Consider the following 19,323-nt stretch of genomic DNA (forward strand, 5'->3'; position numbering starts at 1 on the left):
TTGAAAGGCTTCATGAAATCTTGAACAACATGGTAACCATGCCAGTCATATCCTCTTCATGCTGCTCCTCTCAAAATGACTCATGGTCTCAAAATCGCTGCAAGCAAGGTACTAAAATCACTCAGCAGCTGGTGTACAGGACATTCTGGACATTTCTGACAAAATATGAAATGAACTTCCTTCCTTGAAGTCCCCTACTGACATTCCTGGAGAAGGCACGAGACACAGGTGGTGACTGGGAGAGCAAGTTAAAATTTGCCTGTGCTGGCCTTGTTTATGTGGGAAGTTGCTGCTGGATCAGTTGTGGCATCGTTCTGAACTGTCTAAACCTCTCTTTAAAATTAAAGGTATTGCTATACTCAAGAGAAAGTTCTAACACTGTGTTAGGTAAGAGATTTCTCCTTCTGTAAACATTGTTGATCAGCTCATCTGGAATAAAACTTGCAGAACTTCTGATTGACAAGGTTTTGTGCTAATGTACTTCTCTGTAGAGCAGAATGAGCGTTCGATCGATTTATGCTGTTCTGTCCTCGCAGGCAATGACATTTTATGTACTCAATAACAATTTATTTAGCTCATCTTACTAGGAGAGACTCACTCCATGTACTCTTTATGAGCCAACTTCATTGCAGTTCATTACACTGTTTTCCTGGTTGGCCCAAACCTTCAAACCCAGGGTGGTTCCAAGCTAGATGCCTTTTGCTGTTGAATGTCAACTGCATCTTCATGACTGTTTGTCTCTCAGGAGCTGCTTCAGGAGTTCCTGGTGTTCAGGTGACACATTTCAATGCTGACCTCAGTGGCATTAAAACCATGTTGGAACAGATGTTGTTTCAGAAATCCCTAATGGTGGCAGCACTTTTTCACAAGTGCAGTTCCATTAATCACGCCGTGGACGTTGTTTCAACGCCGAAGGCTCCTAGAGGGTGGCCAGATGTCTTCATTGTTGCTTGTCTGTCAGTGTTGGGGCACCAATATCAGTGGTTTTTAGTCAATATGTATCAGTAGGAACCTATATCAGGAGAGGCAGTGTTTTCCTCGGAATCTTGGCTATCCTGATGGTTATTCTCAAAGTGAACTTGTCAGGTCGCTTATTTATTTTTAAAGAGACTGTAGGGGTTCTTATTCTTGGAGCATTATTTAGTGAATGCTCAATTCATGTTAAGACTTCTTTTTTAATCTTCTGAAGCCTTAAATAATTAAGAAAAAAATCATTTTAACATTCACCTATTGACTTTCTAGCTACTACCAAATGACTTGAAATAAATAAATCATGAAAACAGCCTGACACTTCACAGGCAAACGTGTGCATTGATGAGGAATGCAGGAGTTGATTCAGCCAGGGTAGTGCTGAGTGCTGCTGGAAATGACAGGTATGTGCAAAAATCCAATCCTGGCATATCAGGCTCCATTCTAACAAATATGAGTACATTTCAAAGGGCTTTTGAAATGGTTTGCTTTGTTTGCAGGTGCATTACACTGCACATCTGTTAGCATTTTTTTGGTAGTGTTTTCTCTTCTAAATGATTAATTTATAAATCAGAAGAGCCAAAAGAGACTGTATTTTGTTCAAGGCTTCGGGATTCTGAGTCCCACAGAAATGCATAAAAAGATGGAGCCTCTGCTCTTGTGTAATTTGATTACAAACGAGGCTGGAGGACAAACAATAGAGTTTGAATTATCTCCTTTCTGTGTGGCTTTCTGCACAAACCAGCCCCCCAGCAAGGCTTCTGCTGCGTTTTCTTTTTTCTTTTAAGATGAGAAGACTCCTGATTGTAGGCATTCCAAGAAAATAAGGCAATATATAAGATGAATTTTCTGTGTAAGACTGTGAACCATCATCTGTCGTGGAGGGCTCCACAGCTGCTCTGTAAGGCCAGTGTGTGTCATCTGTCTGCTGCAAGGCCTGCTCACTGCAACAGGGTTTCTAGGAGTATAAACAGATTAGGATGTTTTCTCTAAAATATCTGCCATGTGTTTGCCCTACAAATCCCTAGAGTGCCTGATAAATATGCAATATCAGGTTCATTTGTTTAAAGGAGCATTGGCACGTGGTGCTTCTTTGAAGTAAAAAGCTTTCTGGCTTAAGCTGTTTAAGAAAAAGATAATGCCCAAACCTTCCTTTTTATTTGTTTATTTATTTATTTTTAACAGCAGTTTCTTAAATACATGTACCTTGCTGTTCTGTGATTTGTCCCTTTCGTCTTTTTTTTTTTTCCCCTATTAATTTGTTTCAGAAATGAGTGGTTTTGCCAAGGGGGGGTTTGTTTCTTCTGGGCTGGAATTTTCCAAGCTAGAGTTTCGCAGAATATCTTACCTATAAACTTCATTTCATTTATTGATCTTGTCAGGGTATGTTTCCTTTGAAAGCTCAAAGCAGTCTTGTAGATGCCTTATTTTCCTTGGACAGTGCAGCATGTGATGATATTTGTTCCTGGAGAGGTTCACAGGGCAGACTGTGTGATTCACTTCGTTTGGGTTGGTTTTTTGTTTTTTTTCTTAATTTCACTAGATGTACAGGATTTCAAGAAGATTTTTTTTAATTCCTAGGTTTGCATCAGTTCAAACCCCCTATAACATACATATACCATATAATAGTATAACCCTCTCTGCTCAGTCCCACTGTTCAGTTGGGTTTGTCCACGGAGCTTGCATGGATAAACCCGACTGGATTTAGGGCAGAAATGGAAAACATGCAAGCAGAAATAAAACTTCAAAGGTTTTTTTTTATTCTTAAAATTGTCAGTAAGCCATTATTTGGTCTTTCTGAGGTGATGCTGAGGAGAGTGCATTGCTGCCATGAATATAAGCTGCTGCCATAAGTGTTAGCAGGACTTTCATTTTAACATCTCCCTGCAGATATTTAGGTGAGCAGGTTCCTGTGTGCAGTCAGACTTGGTGTGCAGAGCTCAGAATAAAATACTAATTGCAGCCTTACTGCTTGAGTTTTGTGATGTGTTGAAAGTACCTTCTGCTACAGATTTTTACTTTTCAGGTGCTTCTTAGTTTGGAAATTAAGAGTTTGGACCTTTTTTTTTTCCCAAGAAATAGAGCAAGCAGCATCAAAGGCTTGAAATTTGCTTAGTTTTGAAGTATAATGCAATGAGTGAGGATGAAATCTTGTATTCTAGGAATTAGGTCTGTAGTTCATTTAAGTTTTATATTCATACATAATTCTAAAGAAATGTATTTTTCTAAAGGGCAAAGGTGCTCAGACACACAGTTTTTCCTATTAGACAATTCAGAAATCTCTGAGCTAGTGTCTCCTAAAAAGCTGTAATTTGAATTAAGGTCTAACTGGAACAATATGAGCTTACACAATGTGGGTTCTGTGTAGAATACTTCTTTTTCTTCATCTTTTTTTAAGGTGAAAGTTCATGGATTTAGCATACTCTGAGCATACAAATGTGCTGGAGAACAATGAAAGGTGAACAGAGCTGAAGAATAAAAATAGAGGGGAAAAATGTGAAAATACTGGACTGAATATGGATAAAGGCTTGTCAGGGCATTCTGATGAGGCCTTTGCTTTGGCAGATAAAGATGAGAGAACATCAGGGAAGTAGAGTTGATATGAGCTTTGTGCTGGAAACAGGCAGTGCACCATTTTTGGGTGTTCTGGAAATGGGTTACTTGTGTAGGAACCTGGAGCAAGTGTGTTGGAAAGATGACACAATTTGTCATGTCCCACAGTGCAGCAAGCCTGGTGGCCATCAGTGACTCAGATTTTAGAACCTTTTTTTTTTAAAGTGTTGAAGCCATTCTGTTGCTGCTTGATTCTTACACCATTCAGATCAGGATAATTAGCACCTTTCAGTGTGCTCTCACATAAGTAGTTGTCCTTTTAGCTTGGATTCTCTTATCCATCCTCTCTTTAGGTGGAGAGGTGGATGTGCAATGCAGTTCTTGGTTTCAGTAGATTATTTATTTATGTATTTATTTTAGGGATGTATTGGATGAGATTTTATTATAAAACAGAAGTTTGATGTGCCCTTTGTTTTTAGTGGAGGTGAGATGTGAATTTTTCTGACCAGGGAAAAGTTTGGTTAGAAGTAGTAGAGGAATCAGGAATTCTTGATCCTCGTTCCCCATTGCTCTGCATGTGTCATTATTTATGTTGGTATGGATGTGAAATGAGGTGGATAGCATTACATGCAAATATTTTGCACCTTCTTCTTAGCTGCTCGAAGCAGTGTTTAGGTACTGCTGCTTTCTAATGGATCATGCTGGGATTTTGAACAGGGAACCACCTTTTTCTTATTCTGGCCTCCCTTGAAAAAATGGGTAAGAGTTGTCAGCCACAAGAATAGCAGGACTGATGAGGAGGGTTCTTAGCTAACTGTAAATTAGCAGAACTGTGTCACTGCTGAGAACTGAGAGCCTCAGTCTGTACTGCCTCTGTTTATGCTTGAACTGGTTTGTTGGGGACCAGAGCTTTAGAATTACAAAATTCTGAAGTCTTGCCTGATTATTTTTTCCTGTTTGCCTCTGAAACTTTTGATAAAGACACTGAATCTTACATATAACTTTCTGATGGGTAGCAGTGCTTCTTTAAAAACCAGAAGAACTAAGATGACACTATTCCATTCTTAAGTACATTCTATGTAGTCTAAAACATCGTGTGTATATTTGATACTGTCTATTTTCCTGACCTCTTCCTTTCACAGAAAATCTTTAATGGCTAACTGGAGGGAGGAAGCCCAGGCTACCAACTACTTCCTCTACTCACTTATCTAGGTCTAGCTGTCTGTTCTTACCATTAATATTTTTTTATCTGGGTCTACTTGACTCCCCTGTCTAGCAATATTTATTTCCTTTTTCAGCCTGTTTTTTCTGAAACAATACTTTAAAATGATAATAAACTTTCTGCTTGAAGGTGCTCACTGAGGCACCCACTCAGACTTCATCCAAGTTCCCTAGAATTAGGTGTTTGATAATCTACTTGATCTGTCTGGTAAATTGTGGTAAGACTGTTCCGTATGTACTACTACATCAGAAAAGGTAAAAAGAAGTATTAATAAAACTGTAAATATCAAAGGTGCTGGAGAGTATTTACAAGTTTTTGAGGATGCATCACTGTTAATTTATGGAGTTGTTAAAATTTAATAGTTTCTAAGTGCATGGGAACATTGTCCAAATTTTCAAAGAGCATTTTTTTTCAATGAGATCAAGATAGTGTGACACCTGAGTATTACCTGTTTGTCATGTGTGCATTTAATATTGAATTGCAGCATTGTCTGAGTATTGGTATGTATGAAAGCATGTGAAAATGAAAGCTGCATATTACTCACATTTTAATTGAAGAATTCACAATGGTGTATTTAATTTGTCTATTGTAGTTCAGTCTTTTAACCTTAGGAACTGCTGCAGAGCTATTCAAGTCACTCAGCATTTATTTTTAGAGCTGTAGGTCAGGGAGGGAACGTGTAATGCTCTATTCTGGTAGAGATGGTGGGATTATGCTTCATTGTAGCTCCCAACATCCGTCTGGTGTGCAGCTGATATTGTGCCCCCAGGAATAGCCATCCTTCCTGTAACCCTTAGGCTACAATAATGTGTCAGACAGGGTGCAAAATGTTCCGAGGCCTAAATTACAGAAGGATTCATCATCACGTGTGTAGAATGAGCTGTTGGACTATTTTGAAATGCAGTGTGCTTCAGGTTGTAAAAATTAGAGAGGTTGGTTATTCTAATCTTACGTGATGGTGTTGCTGAGCATAACCTGCAATTTCCTGTGTGCTGCCTCAGGGCAGTGCAGTTGGGCCTTTTCTGTCAGGTTGTGTGTCTCATTTAAAAGTAGTGTGGGGAAAGGCATGGAAATAACATTGTTTATGTCCCAGGGCTGACACAGAAAAGGGGCCAGGTGGGGGCTGGTGCTTGTCTTAAATCAGAAGCACTTAGACAACGTAAGGTTTAAAAATCCATCTTCGGTTAATACTGTCTATAACTGGTCTGTAATCATCATTTGCCACATTATTTTGTTGCTCCTTTCCACTAAACTGATCCAAGGTACTAAAACTTCAGCTTCTAACTCACCACAGTTCATTGCTGTTACAGTCACTGAGGCAAGTCTAATGAACTTTCCTCTGCATTCATTTTTGTCAGGCTTAACAGTGAGAGGATAAGGAGATCAGCACATTGCAAACTGAATGAAGAAAAATGTGCCAGTAACTTTTTGAGAAGGCTTGCTATGGAGTTACAGTTGTAAAAGGTCTATTGTGACACTGCCTGCTAAATGGTTCCAGTCTCTTTACCTTATATTTAGGTCTGATAAGCAAATACTCCCACTCACCAGCTTTGTTTTAAAGCAAAAAGACACTTGTAAATTGCATTTGTAATCATTAAGATTAGATCTGTGCATGACTGGATTTTCTGGAAGTATAAACTAGATTTAGATCTGTCTTTTTGCCAGATTGAAAGAAGCTCATGGTTTATTCTGGTGAACTATGGGAGGAGAAGTGATACCTGATGTAGCACAGAGCTTCTTGGGATGAAGTTACCCCAGCAACATTTTTGAACGTGTCTGAACTAGCAGGATGGCTTAAAGTCAGCCAAAAAGTTATTGCTTGGATCCTTTCAGGCTATCCTAAAATTCAGTAGAATTTTATTTATTAATCGTATTTTCAGCAGTATTCTCACACTCAACTTACGATTTGTACCTCTAGGTTCATCAGCCATGTGCTCACAACTGGGAATGTGTGGGGAAAAAAGTAGAACTTTCAGAAATTGTAGAGAAGGGAAGGAGGGAAAAGACATACTGCTTGAAGAAAAAAGTTCTAGTCTAAGGAAGGAGTATTTTCAAAAGTCTGAACAAGCCCTTGAGGTTTCTCTGGTGTTCAGATTTGATCACAGAGTAAAAACTAATGAGCAGTGCTTTCTGACTTCAGATGCTGTTAGCAGCAGTGGAGTGTCTCAGTGGTTTGAAGAGAGTGTACCCGACACAAATATGTCAGCATCCTCAGGGCAGGCTGTAATTAGGTACAAACTGGTATAGCTATGCAAATTTAGTGAGTTATCACCTTGCCTATTATCAACCCTGCAACAGATAAATGTGCATTGTGCTTGAATTTTAATCAACATTCTAGTCTCTCAAGATCTCTTACAGTTAAGCACTCATGAAAGGGACTCCGTTGAAATGTGATATTTTCTTCTGCATCTTGAGCCCTCGGCTGCAATGCTGGACACCATAATTCCAAATGTCCTTCCTTTCCTCTTCTTCTCCCAGCATTTTATTGCTGAGCACGATGCCATATGGTGTGGACTGTCCCTCTGGTCAGTTGGGATCATCCATCCCATCTGTGTGTGTCCCATTTTCCCCCCGCCCCAGTTTCTTTGTGCACCCCCAGCCCCACTTGCTGTCGGGGCAGTGTGAGGAGCAGAAAAGGCCTTGGTGCTGTGTCAGCACTGTTCAGCAGCAACTAAAACATCAGCGTGTTGTCAACACTTGTTTTCATCACAAATCTAAAATATAGCACCAGATTGGCTACTATGAAGAAAATTAACTCTATCCCAGCAAACCCAGTCCAGATCCTTAAGGGATCAGAGTAAATGGGCTGCCTGTCGACTGCTGTAGCAAGATCCTGAATCACAGCTTTCCATCATAAATACATTGATATTTCCCTACTTGCCTTTTTCTCCCCACAAAATGGACAGGAGTTGAGTAAGTTATAAGTACCTGCATTTATGTGATTATATCAGAATCCCAGATATTTACTAGGATTTACTAGTTTTGAAACTTCCTCTTATAACTCTTTTATACCATGTTTCGTGAGCACTTGGCCATTGTGCCATCGGTATGGATGTGTCTGCCTGAGCTGTCAGATGGCCCAGAACACCAGATATGGAAAGAATAAGCTGCTTTACAAAGCAGGACTGTTTCTCTTTTCATTTTAGTGGTTGGTGTAGAGGTCTGTGTGTTGTATGGGAAGCTTTTTGGTCTCCTTGGACACTGTACCCCGCCTGTGCTCTTGTCCTTTTCCCTCTCCCCCTTTCTCTGCCTCATCCTGGACCCCAGAAATGTGTCTGTATTGCCCAGTGCAGTAAGAGCTGGAGCTGCAGCACAGGGTAGTTGTGATGCTCTGGGGCATGCACAGAAACTATGGGAAGCAAAGCAAAGCAAATGATTACGTACAATGTAGCCCAAAAATTTAATCTGCAGAGCCCCAGAGATCCACGGGCTTCAATCTGCAAACTGTTAGGCCAGTAAATGCAAGAGTGTTGTGAAGCCCAGATATCTGCCTCTGCCCTTGGGACCTAGGAGGAAAAAAATGGAATTGTTCATTTGTTATTAAAGAGCAACTTCTCTAAAAGTATAATAATTTGTATTTTAAGAATGCACAAGGTATGGATTAAGTCTTTCTTTTACTCTCAGTACATTACCTGTACTGAGAGTAATGAACCTACCATGACACTATCAAAACTGCATATCTACCTCCTGATAGATCTCTGTATTCTCCAGAGAAAATAACCTGCATATCCAAATGCACTAAATGACCTTTCACAAAGTACATCAAGAAACCCCCAAGATCCTTGCAGATGATCAGTAAGAGAGATGCCAATGACTGGTAGGTGAATATTTCTCATAAAGTAACTACTCTTATTTCTGATGAAACAATCCTGACCCTCAAGGGACATCCACAAAGCACCTTCAAAAGATGAGCTTTAATATTAAAATTCATGACTCTGTTAAAAGGTAAAAATTATAGACTTGTTAGAGATACTGTGTTTATAGGTAGAGTAGTTATCTTCTGATTTCTCCTGTGTTCCCACTCCGTAATAAGTCTGCTTTTTTCAGGAGATAGTATGTTATTTTAACAGACCAAACTGTGTCTCCTCTTTCTTTGTTAGCAAGCCTTCCTGTATCAGGAGCTACTTTTCTTGCAGATGGTTGATTAACACCATAGTTAAATTCAGAGCAGTTCAGCTTTGAAGGTGGCTGCTTCTGTTTCAGATCTGAAGAAGTGCTTGATATGCCTGAGGCTGTGTCTGTTCCTTCCCATATGAAGCAGCTGATCTAATAACAGGTATCACATCTCACCATGAGCATTGCTTCACTTGTGCTATTGAGGCAAGAAAACGAGAAAATTACTTTCTGTGTGTGTGAAATGCTGGCAATTGTGTAATTTGCTCTTTTTATATTTCTTGAAATGGTATATTTGAAGCTCAGGTAAATATTCAGTCAGATCTAGATATCTATATTACTGTATAAAGTATTTCAGGTAGAGGGGGCAGATTTGCTAAACAGTAATGATTAGAGAAAATAACAAAAAGCAGAGTAAATAAACTCTTAGCTTTCCTAAGGGAGGGGAAGTACAGGTGCATCCCTTTGGACTCTGTGCCTACAACAGGAGAGGTCTTTGTGAATGAAAGTACTTCTGCTGGAGGTGCATCACGTTCACCTGAACCTAAAAACTGCAACCCAAACTTTTATATGGCAAAAAGGACATACCACAGACTTGTGCTAATTTGGGAGCCATTTGGGGGCAGGACGTGAAGGTGACCTTGGGGGGTGCCAGGGCTGCTTTGCTGGAGGTGGTGTGGTCACACAGATCCATCCTCCATCAACATTAAATGCACAGGGGCCACGGAGAAGAGTGAATGCTGTGTTGTTTGGGTGAGGCCTGCTGCTCTGTCTGTCCTGTGTCAGTTGATTAGACATTGTTCTGCTTTAAAATCTTTTTGAAATCGGAGCATAGTTGTTTTTAGACAGACCCAGACTATTTTATCATTACATACCTCACTATTTTCTTAGGAAATGTTATTTAGATAGGGGGAGTGGCTGTTGTCTTCTCTAAGAGATTTTTTTTTTTAGTAAAAAAATAATAGTCTTTCACATTTTGCATCGCATGCCAAGTTGTGCTCAGACTGCAGCTAATCATCATTTTAAACAAGGTGTTCATTGTCCTGTTGCTCCATATCCATGCAACATTCAGGTATTGGAACAGGAGGCAGCCTGAGCACTGTTGAAAGCCTACAAAGGAAAATTAGATCAGGATGTACAAAAGAAAAATCTGAGCTCTTTATAAATAGAGAAATCCTTTATTAAAATAAATTATTAAAGAATTGCTGGTTTACAAGCAGCTGTTTTAAGGATAATTTGTAAATGGGGTAAAGGGTGTTTTTTTACTGTTCTTGTTTCTTTTTATGGGCTCAATGACCAACAATGGTTCATTGAGTTAACATCCCCTGTGCTTAAGATACATCCTTGAATCTTAATAATAGTAAGACTCGGAACACATGTATTAATTTTGTATGTGAACTTCAGGATCATTCTAATAGTGTTTGATAATTGTTTGGCATTCCAGGAAAGATTTTTTTGAGCTTGTCCAAGCAGATAGGCTGTCACCTTTGTCAGTGCACGGAGGTGTTACTTTTGTTACTGTAACATCTTCCCCATTGTCTCTGCTGCTTCAATATTTTGCTGATAACTTGCTTTCACTGTTATGAGTTCCGATAAAAATTAAGTAGAAACTAGAATTGATTAATCTTAAACTAGAATTATATTAAGCATGGTAAGCTTATAGTTGTAACCAAAATCACAGAGTATCCTATACATTCACACAGAAGAGTACAATGCTTAGCATTTGGCTCAAACAAGCAAGGATGTTTTCTTTTTCCCTTCTCCTTTGCTTTTCCCATCTGTGTTACCCTTTTTAATATTTTTGTAGTTTTTCCCCATAATGCGACAGCACGTTTATAGAAAGTGCAACTTGACTTTAAGAGTCAAGCAATTACCCATAAAATCATATTGAGCTGGAGTCTGTCATATAAAACACGTGCCATGTGAGGGATGGAGGAGTGCAGCATATTGTGCTGTTTGTGCCTTCCTGGCAGTGTTCTGGTTTGTTGTTGAACCAGTATTTACACAATTTATGCAGCTGAAATGCAGTTGTTTAAAGTAGTAAAAAATTCAACTCTATACTGCCATAATAATTGGACTCTCTGATCCTTGTGGGTCCCTTCCAACTCAGGGTATTCTGTGATTCTGTAATACAAGGGCTCTGACCAGTGTAATCAGTGTAGTGATGGACTGATTACTGTAATACTTTACACTGAGGAAAAGCAAGGGAGATCAGACTTATGTTCTGTTGCTGGTTTTATATTTAGGTCTTTAAAGATGACTCGGAGAATGTATGTATGCATGCATTAAAAAATATGAAAGCAGAGAGGAGAAATCAATATGACCAGTGGTGTGAGAAGTTTACATGGGATGAACTCCTCTCCTCTTAAACTAAAGATTAGCAAATCCGAAGGAGGATTAGAAGGCATTGGCTGAAGTATGTAGAAGTGTGAAAGCCAGCCCTTCTTTTCTGTTGCACGTAACATGAGAACAATATTTGAGCTCTGAAAGCACAACGTATCTGGCAACAGTAAAAAAGACATGCTTCACACAGCATGTTGCCTAGCTTCTATTTTTGGGGTGGGTTTTTTAATGACTTGTGGACTCTCTCTGATTGTCTCCTTGTTTCCCAGAACTTGCTTCTCTGTATCACTGACATGCTGCCCTTCCCTCATGACAGTTCCCCATGAGTGCTTGTTACACCCCTGAGTTTTAGCTGTTGTCTCAAAACTGATGAAAGCTTAAGCTCTGGACCCCCAGTGTCTGCCAAGTGGATCAAAGTAGTTCATAGTCCTACATGCACTGTTCTATTTCTTACCCTGTGCCACACTACTTCAGAGTGAAGTGGACACAGAAACTGCAGATTAAATTTTTGGAGGAATTTACGTGGCTGACAATGTAGATGGATGTGTGGTGAAATTTAAAGAAATGACCACATTTTCTCGTAACTTTAATAGATATATCCTAGGGTGTTTGCTTAGACAAATTAGTTAGATAATAAGCAACATTTGTTATTTGAGGTAAAATAAATTCAAGATGTTCAATGGTATGCTGTGAGAGAGATCTGAAATTTATTTGGTGAAAAAGGTCTGGTGGTGTGGCAGCAAAAGGGAATGATCTTGGTTTTTCATTTTGTCTTTGAACTCCCGATCAGTTGTGATGATCCATAGACACCAATGGAATCCTTTGCCAGGTAGTGAGTTTGTTCTGTTTAAAAAGTAGATACCTAAAAAGTTTCTTCCCCATTGCATGAGGAAGCTATCAGACCGTCTCGTTTTACCAGTAATTTCACATGATTTTATTGCCCTAGACTTCAAATAAACCCACAAATATCCCTCAAACTAACTGAAATCAGTAAACTGCTTTAACTTTGAAATCAGTAAACTGCTTTAACTTTACATTCACCGAGTATGCAAATAGTTGTTGCACATCCTGTTTTGTAACGGTGCCAGAACAAGTTCTTTCGAAATGCATGAGATGTAAACCCCATTCTCTAAAAGAGGAAATACCTTTCACTTTGCAGGGTTGTCTCAGACCAGGGGGTATATTGTCCTCTTAATGCACTTACATAACTGCCATTAACAGTAATGGCAATTACATGCACTCCCTGTGAGGTGAACAGACCCTTTTGTTGAAATGAGCGATCCATTGCGACAGATTTTCCAGTGATGTTAAGTTAAATTTAGATTGCTATACCAATGTCACTAATACTAGTTTTATAATCTGTTGTTGCTTGTAGTTTATAATAATGAAAACTCACAATGTAGCTTTATGTTAGGTAGGTCATGCGTTTCTTGTGATGGAAAATCCCATTTACAGTGCTCTAGAAATACAGGGACCTTGTCAGTCGTCTTCTCTGCTAGAAAATGCAGACCACTGTATAGCTTTGTGTTTTCTTTGGCTTGGTGGTTCCTGTTTGCAGTCCCTGTAGAGGTAGTTTGTAGAGGTGATGTGTTGCAGGTGACAAACTGTTGGCTCGTGATTAAGACACAGGAATGCTGGATTCCTCGTCCTGTTCCTGGCCCGAGAGGCTGTTTGGCTCAGGGTGACTCAGCTGCCTTATCTGACACTAATTCATGTCTCAGATGTGCAGAGTCAGAACATCGTAGCTCACAGGTGTGTTGTAAAATTAATTGTCTGTAAATTGGTTCATTGTGAGTTGAAAGTTGTTAGCAAAAGGTCAAATGTTATCTCGGAAAGCAATAAAAGGATTTTATCAGAATGTTAGCAAGATGTAGCTCCTGTTTTAGGCACAGCTCGTGGATCTGTGATTAACTCCCTGTTAGGGAGTGGCTTATTTATCCCAATACAGTTGTGCTGTTGCAGCCCCTAGTGTGGACACGGTTGTACTGACATGCAGTGTTTCACTCGTACTGCTCGTTCCTGCCCACTTGGTACCTCAGTTTGGAGGAATTGTGCCATTTCATTTTTTTTGCTCATTTAGGGTCTGTCTGTGTGTAGCCGAGAATAGAGCCAGCAATAAAAAATTGTTCCAGGCTGTTAGCCTTCTCCAGCAAAGTCCGGATGGAGTCATTGGAGGCAGTGCTTGTGTTAAAGCAAAAATCCAAATAAATCATAGATGGAACAGAATATTAAATACAATAAGAAGAGTCAGGAAGTTCTGAGGTAACCTGTGCTGCATGTGACACTGTCAGCGTGGGAATACTGCCAGAAAGTGTTTGTTTCTTATGGTTTTCTTAACAAGTTAATGTACTAGCGTATCCTAAAGATACATATTTAAGAGGTCTTTAAAGAATACACTGAAGATATTACCTATTTAGATAGTTACCCAGACAAGTTCCAAAAGTAAAATGTAACTGGTTGCACGTAGTGTAGACAGCACCTGCAGCCCCGATCTCTAAGAGCTTTGGCTTTTCTTAATTACTAATGAGCACCGGGCCTTTAATTTCAGCTGCACAGGTGCAGCGGGGTCTGTGTTACCGACGCCTGAGGAAGTGATCGGGCTCTCCCTCGCAGGGTCTCGGTGCAGGGCTCCGGGCAGACACAGCCCCTCAGCCCCGTCGGGGTCTGTCACGTCCCCCCTCAGCCCAGCAGCGCTACGGAGGGGGGGAACAGCGCTCGGCAAACGATGGGAGAGACGAAGAGCTGAGAAGACGAGGGGCAATTAATTCCCCGTCCCCACCCGTCCGTGGACTGTCCCCTTCGCTGGTAAAGGCTCTGTGCCTCCGGCGGGAGCTCAGCGTCGGCCCCTTCCCCTCGGAGGGGGCTGGCTCTGGGCCCCCCCGGCTCCGGGCTGCGCCTTTGCCGCGGTGCCGCCGCTGGACTTTGAACGAGCCGGGGGCTGGTGGAACAGGTTTCCTCCCTGCGCGCCGCCGGGCATTGCGTCAATCCCGGGAGGAGGATCCTCGAGGTAAATGAACTTTTTAAACGGGAAAAGGAGAAAGAAGGGAGAGGAGGAGGAAGAAGAAGCGGGGGCCGCACCCGCCCGAGCGCTTCCTCTGAACGCTCCTGTTCGGGGAGCGGCTGCGGGCGCTGCCCGAGCGCGGCCGGAGGATGCGCTTGCCCGGGCTCGGCGGGCGGGCGCGGGGAGCGGGGGCCGGGGCCCGGCAGGGCTGAGCATCGGCTCCGCGGTGAGTGCGGGGCGCTGCGGGGCAGGGCTGGAACCCCGCCCGCCTCCCGGGCTGGGCACGGCCGGGCTGCCATCGCGGGGAGCCCTGGGCACACGGGCTGGGAAGGGAGCTCTGTGCGGGGAGCCCTGGGCACACGGGCTGGGAAGGGAGCTCTGTGCGGGGAGCCCTGGGCACACGGGCTGGGAAGGGAGCTCTGTGCGGGGAGCCCTGGGCACACGGGCTGGGAAGGGAGCTCTGTGCGGGGAGCCCTGGGCACACGGGCTGGGAAGGGAGCTCTGTGCGGGGAGCCCTGGGCACACGGGCTGGGAAGGGAGCTCTGTGCGGGGAGCCCTGGGCACACGGGCTGGGAAGGGAGCTCTGTGCGGACCGGGGGGCGGGCGGAGGCTGGAGGCGATGCCGGGAGCTGCCCTGGAGCCTCCCCGCCCCGCTGCGGCCCTGCCGGCCCCGGCCCCGGTCGGTGCCGCCGGTGGCTGTGAACGGGGCAGGAGGAGGAGCGGCCCCGGCCCGGCCGTGCGGGCAGAGGGAGCCGGGGCTGTGGGGGGAGCGGTCCCCAGAGACCCGCTGATGCCGGAGCGCTCAACCCCGCGTTTGGCACATCAGCGGACGGGGCCGTGTCTGAACGCCTGCATCTCTGGGAACGCAGTGAGACTTTCTTTTTTCCTACAAAAAAACCCCGATCTCTTTACTCGGTAGAATGTATTTGTGTAATGGTAGCTCTTTTTACCTACTTGTTCTGTCCTAAAACACTCGTGTTCATTCCCCTGTGGTATCTTCAGAAGTGAAAGTCTGTGGTTATTACTGTACTTAATACAAGTTAATATAATTATCTTTAAAGTCAAGGGCAGTATCTCCATTACATATAATTACGTGAAGATAATAAGTAAAATAGCAAAATAATTCTTCGTTTCTTTGAAGTTGTTACTGGTTATTGCGTGTGGTGCAGAACAGCATGTTTATTATTGTGGATTTAGGGGATCCAAATAGCAATTTAACCTGGCAAAGGACTAATTAATTCTGTGTGTGTCACTGGGAAGCTCTAATAGTAACATGCAAGCAGTGAACAGAAAGAATAGTATGGATTCATGGAAAGTATATTGAGCTGCTTAAAACACTTTTTAAAATATCAAGTGCTAGGGAAAATTATAACTAATTTATAATTCTGTTTTATTTAAAATAAAGTTACAAAATAGGAATGAGATTTTGTAATGTGAGTAAGGCTTCTCTGTGATAAATATTTAGTTTTGGTGTAGAGTTCACCAGCATAAGGCAAGCGAAACAGAAGGATGTGTCTGAATAGTAATTCAGTGCACCAGTAAGTCTGTTCCTGACTTCTAAAAAAATTGTAGATACTTGCCAATGAAAATGCTTTATCCATAGTTTTTGTAGGTAAATCGGCACAACTGCAATTTTCAAGAGTCACATTTAGCACTGGGAATTTGATTTTTGTACTTTCTCTTAAATTTTTGACTACCTGGGGGAAAAAAATTCAGAAAGTAGAAAACTATAAGCAAACACAGCATGTTGTTGGATTACAGCAGTGGTGTTGATACCAGCCTTCCCCTGAGAACCTTGTTTGATTGCAAACAAGGTTCTTCCCAATCCACATATAAAAATGTGTTTTGTCTCTTACAAAGGCAATATGATGATTTGAAACCATGGTTGACAGCTTCAGTGCAAGAGGAATGAGCATCATAACCAGAGCTGGATGCATAGGAGTGACTGAGGAGTTAAAAGAACAGCCAGCACAGCTGAATCCATTTAACTGGCAGAGTGGTTTTAATTGGGTTGGTTGCTAGGGAATGGCTCCAGCACCACGTATTCCAATGAATTTAAACCTTGGACAAATGACACACCTAAGTCTGCTTAAATAATACACCTGGCATTGGTTCCAGCCACACTGAGAGCAGGTCTGTGCTGCTTCTCGAGGCCACTTGGCCCCTACTGTGCCCTACTGTGTTATAAATAAGCCTTTCCTTGGTGTAAAATGCTACTTGGGAACAGCCCTCAGCTAAGTTCTTTTATAAATAGAGTAACTGTACTGAAGTCTGGCTTTATCTCTTCAACATTTGTAATGTGACTTAGTGTCACATTAGAATTGATAAGAGGACCAGACTTTCTCTAAAGCAGCCTGCTAGGAGGTTTCATAGGCTTAATAAAGCTAGATGCCACAGCTAAAGAACATTTCATAAATTTCTGATAGCACTTTCCTAAATATAAACCAGGAGTGACCAGACTTGTCCAAGTTCATATGTGTAATCTAGGAAAAAATAAGAGGCATAGCTAATTCTCATGAGAGGCACTACAGATTAAGCATCTTTAATACTGGAGGATGGCCTGCAGAGGCACAGAAAGCAGTGGACCATCTGTACCACTCAGATCAAAATGCATCGTTGGAGAGGTGCTATATTAAAAGTGAAGGCAGATTGGGGCACTGCTGTGGAGCTCTTCTGGCTTTATCTGTGAGTAGCAGATTAAACTTGTTGACAGAAATGGGAAAAGAACTGTTAATAGAAACTTTGTCATATTTCTTCCCTGAAGTTCACCAAAGACCAGGGGTTAAAAAAACCAATCTGTATTTGACCACTGGCAATCCATGAGAGAGACTCTTGCTATTCTGATTGCTGTCTAAAAGCTGCCTTTTAGATTGTACTGCATATATGCTGTTAGTTGTGACATGTCTGTCTTTTATGAAAACATACTTTAAGAAATAGGTTATTTTCTAAAATTGCTTTAATTTTCTTACCTAGTTATTGGTATGAGTTTTGCACATAAGTACATACTTTGAATTGGTTCCCAGCAGTACTTACCCTGATAATAATAGGAACATAACACATCAGAATAGCTGAAAAATATTCATCAAGGTGGTGGGAGGGAGGGGGCAAGAGAAAGATAACAGGTTTGGGGGAAGATGCCTGTTGTGCTTGACATGAAAATTCTCTCTTCCGCCTGCAGTAACCTCTCAGAGATAACTAATTAACCGTAAATATACAAGTGTGGATAAATAGCTGTGGAATAGCAGTTTGTGTACATCCCCAAATGTGTTAAGTATTTTATAGAAAGCCGAGCAGCTCTCTGAGATGGGACAGCTTCTTTTTTTAGTTCCAATGGAGTGAGTGAGTGAGTGAGTGAGTGAGTGAGGGGCAATAAACTGTGAGGAAAAGATAGGCTGAGGGGAAAGAGGCAATGAAGTCATGAGGTTACTTCGTGCATTGGGTTAAAAGAAGTGATAAAAATGCAAGAAGATGGTTAAATGCACAATGCTGTAGTGAAGGTGGTTATGAGCAGGTATAACAAAAACGGCCAGCCTTCCAAATGCTGCAAGAAAAGTCAGCAAATGCTATTATTTTGAGAAGCTAGTGGCTAGAAATAGGCAGATAAAAACCCACCTTAACTTTTAGACCTTCAGAAAAATGTGTGTAATGAAAACATCTCTATTGTCAGTTTAATTTTTTTAACCAAAGTGTATATGTAGTAATTTCTGAAGAGCAGAAGCCGTTTCTCTACCTCCTCCCCCAAAAAGCTGGTGTCCAGGAATATGTGCCTGCTCAACAAGCTTGCTTTCTGTCCTCTCCTTTGGAAACAGGTCCAAGTTTCTCTCTCAAGCTGCTTTTGACTACTCTGGACAGTAGCAACACACTGACACGATTCTTCCCAGTTGTAGTGCTGCAGATGGAATTCTGGGTGCCAGGAGTGAAAATTGATTGGACTTGTCAGTGTTTCTGCTGCAGTAGCCTGGCAAATCTCTGGGCAGCAGCGGAAATACTAAAGCTGTAGCTGGAAACTTTGAAAGTTCTTTCCCTACCTGTTGGAACAAGAGCTGGGATATTCAAAATCAATTTTTAGTTTCTGTGAAAAAGGTTAATTTCACCTCCCTGTGAAACTCACTGGACAGACTAAGTAAGGAAGGAGGATTTTTCATTTCCTCAAAAACCCCACTAGTGTACAGTTTTGGAAAGCAGCCTTAATAAATATTCTATCACACTATAGCTACATATCTGTTGACTTATATGAAAATTGAAGGTACATTTCTTATATAAGCACAGAAACTTTTTCAGAACAGTAGTTTTGCTGTTGCATGAGAACTTTCTTAATCAAAGTTTATCTCAAAGAACAGTCGCTGATGGAGATGAAGTAATAATGTGGCTATGAAATAATCTGCTGGAGTAAAAACTGTTTTCCCACGTGGCTCTAGGGACAAAAGAGCCAACATTTTTCTTTGGCTGAAACACATTGTGCTAGGTTCTTTCTACTCAGGCATTTCTGGTCTTTACAAAAAGCAAATTATCTTTCTTGTGTCAATTTTAATAGATTTTTCGCTTCTCTTACAAGAGATCACTGGCACCAGTCCAGGAAAAGCCAAGGAGCAAGTAGGGAATTCATCAAAAACTGAATCCTTGTCTGCTGGATGTGATGAAATAATTAGTACTTGATATTTTCAGTACATTTTCGTACTGTTTTGACTTCTGAAAGCCAGAGAAAATCCCTTTATACCAGCAGATCACTAAGCAAAACTGTGATTTCAAAGATTCTTCAGCATGCTTATTCATTTCTTGTAATCTCCTTGTAGGAATTGCTAAGAACTTTTTATTGACTTGTTAACAGGAGCAGTACCAGTTAGATGTGCTCTGCTTTGCAATCAAGTCAATTTTGGTGCATTGTATTTATCACGGAGAGAAGTCACAGGCAATGTGCAAATCACTGTGGTACATCCATTCCCAGACGGTAATGGGCTTTCAAACGTGTTCATTAATAATAATGGTGTTAAAAAATATATATAATCTTGGAAACCAACAGAAATGCTGAAGGGATATTGCAGTAACATCAAAGCTGTAGTAGACTTCAAACAGCATCACACCATAGCTCCAAGATCTGGGCAGCTCTGCTCTGTAATGAAAT

At 41.4% G+C, this 19,323-nt stretch overlaps 1 protein-coding gene across 14 annotated transcripts in view; it reads left to right on the forward strand.

Moving 5' to 3' along the window:
• The window catches only part of SULF2 (sulfatase 2), a 118,521-nt gene that overhangs the window by 39,183 nt on the left and 60,015 nt on the right, over positions 1–19,323 (forward strand). Inside the window, exon 1 of one of the 14 annotated variants that reach the window (XR_010434922.1) lies at positions 14,111–14,207. The exons of 10 other annotated variants lie outside the window; for them this stretch is intronic. The gene's annotated coding sequence lies outside the window, so the exon portion shown is untranslated. Of the gene's footprint in view, positions 1–14,110; positions 14,208–14,255; positions 14,428–14,992; positions 15,070–19,029; positions 19,150–19,323 lie in introns of those variants that run through there. 3 more of the 14 variants (XR_010434920.1, XR_010434924.1, XR_010434917.1) reach the window with 3 other exon arrangements.

Source organism: Pseudopipra pipra, chromosome 17 (assembly GCF_036250125.1).
Source record: "Pseudopipra pipra isolate bDixPip1 chromosome 17, bDixPip1.hap1, whole genome shotgun sequence".
NCBI lineage: Eukaryota > Metazoa > Chordata > Aves > Passeriformes > Pipridae > Pseudopipra > Pseudopipra pipra.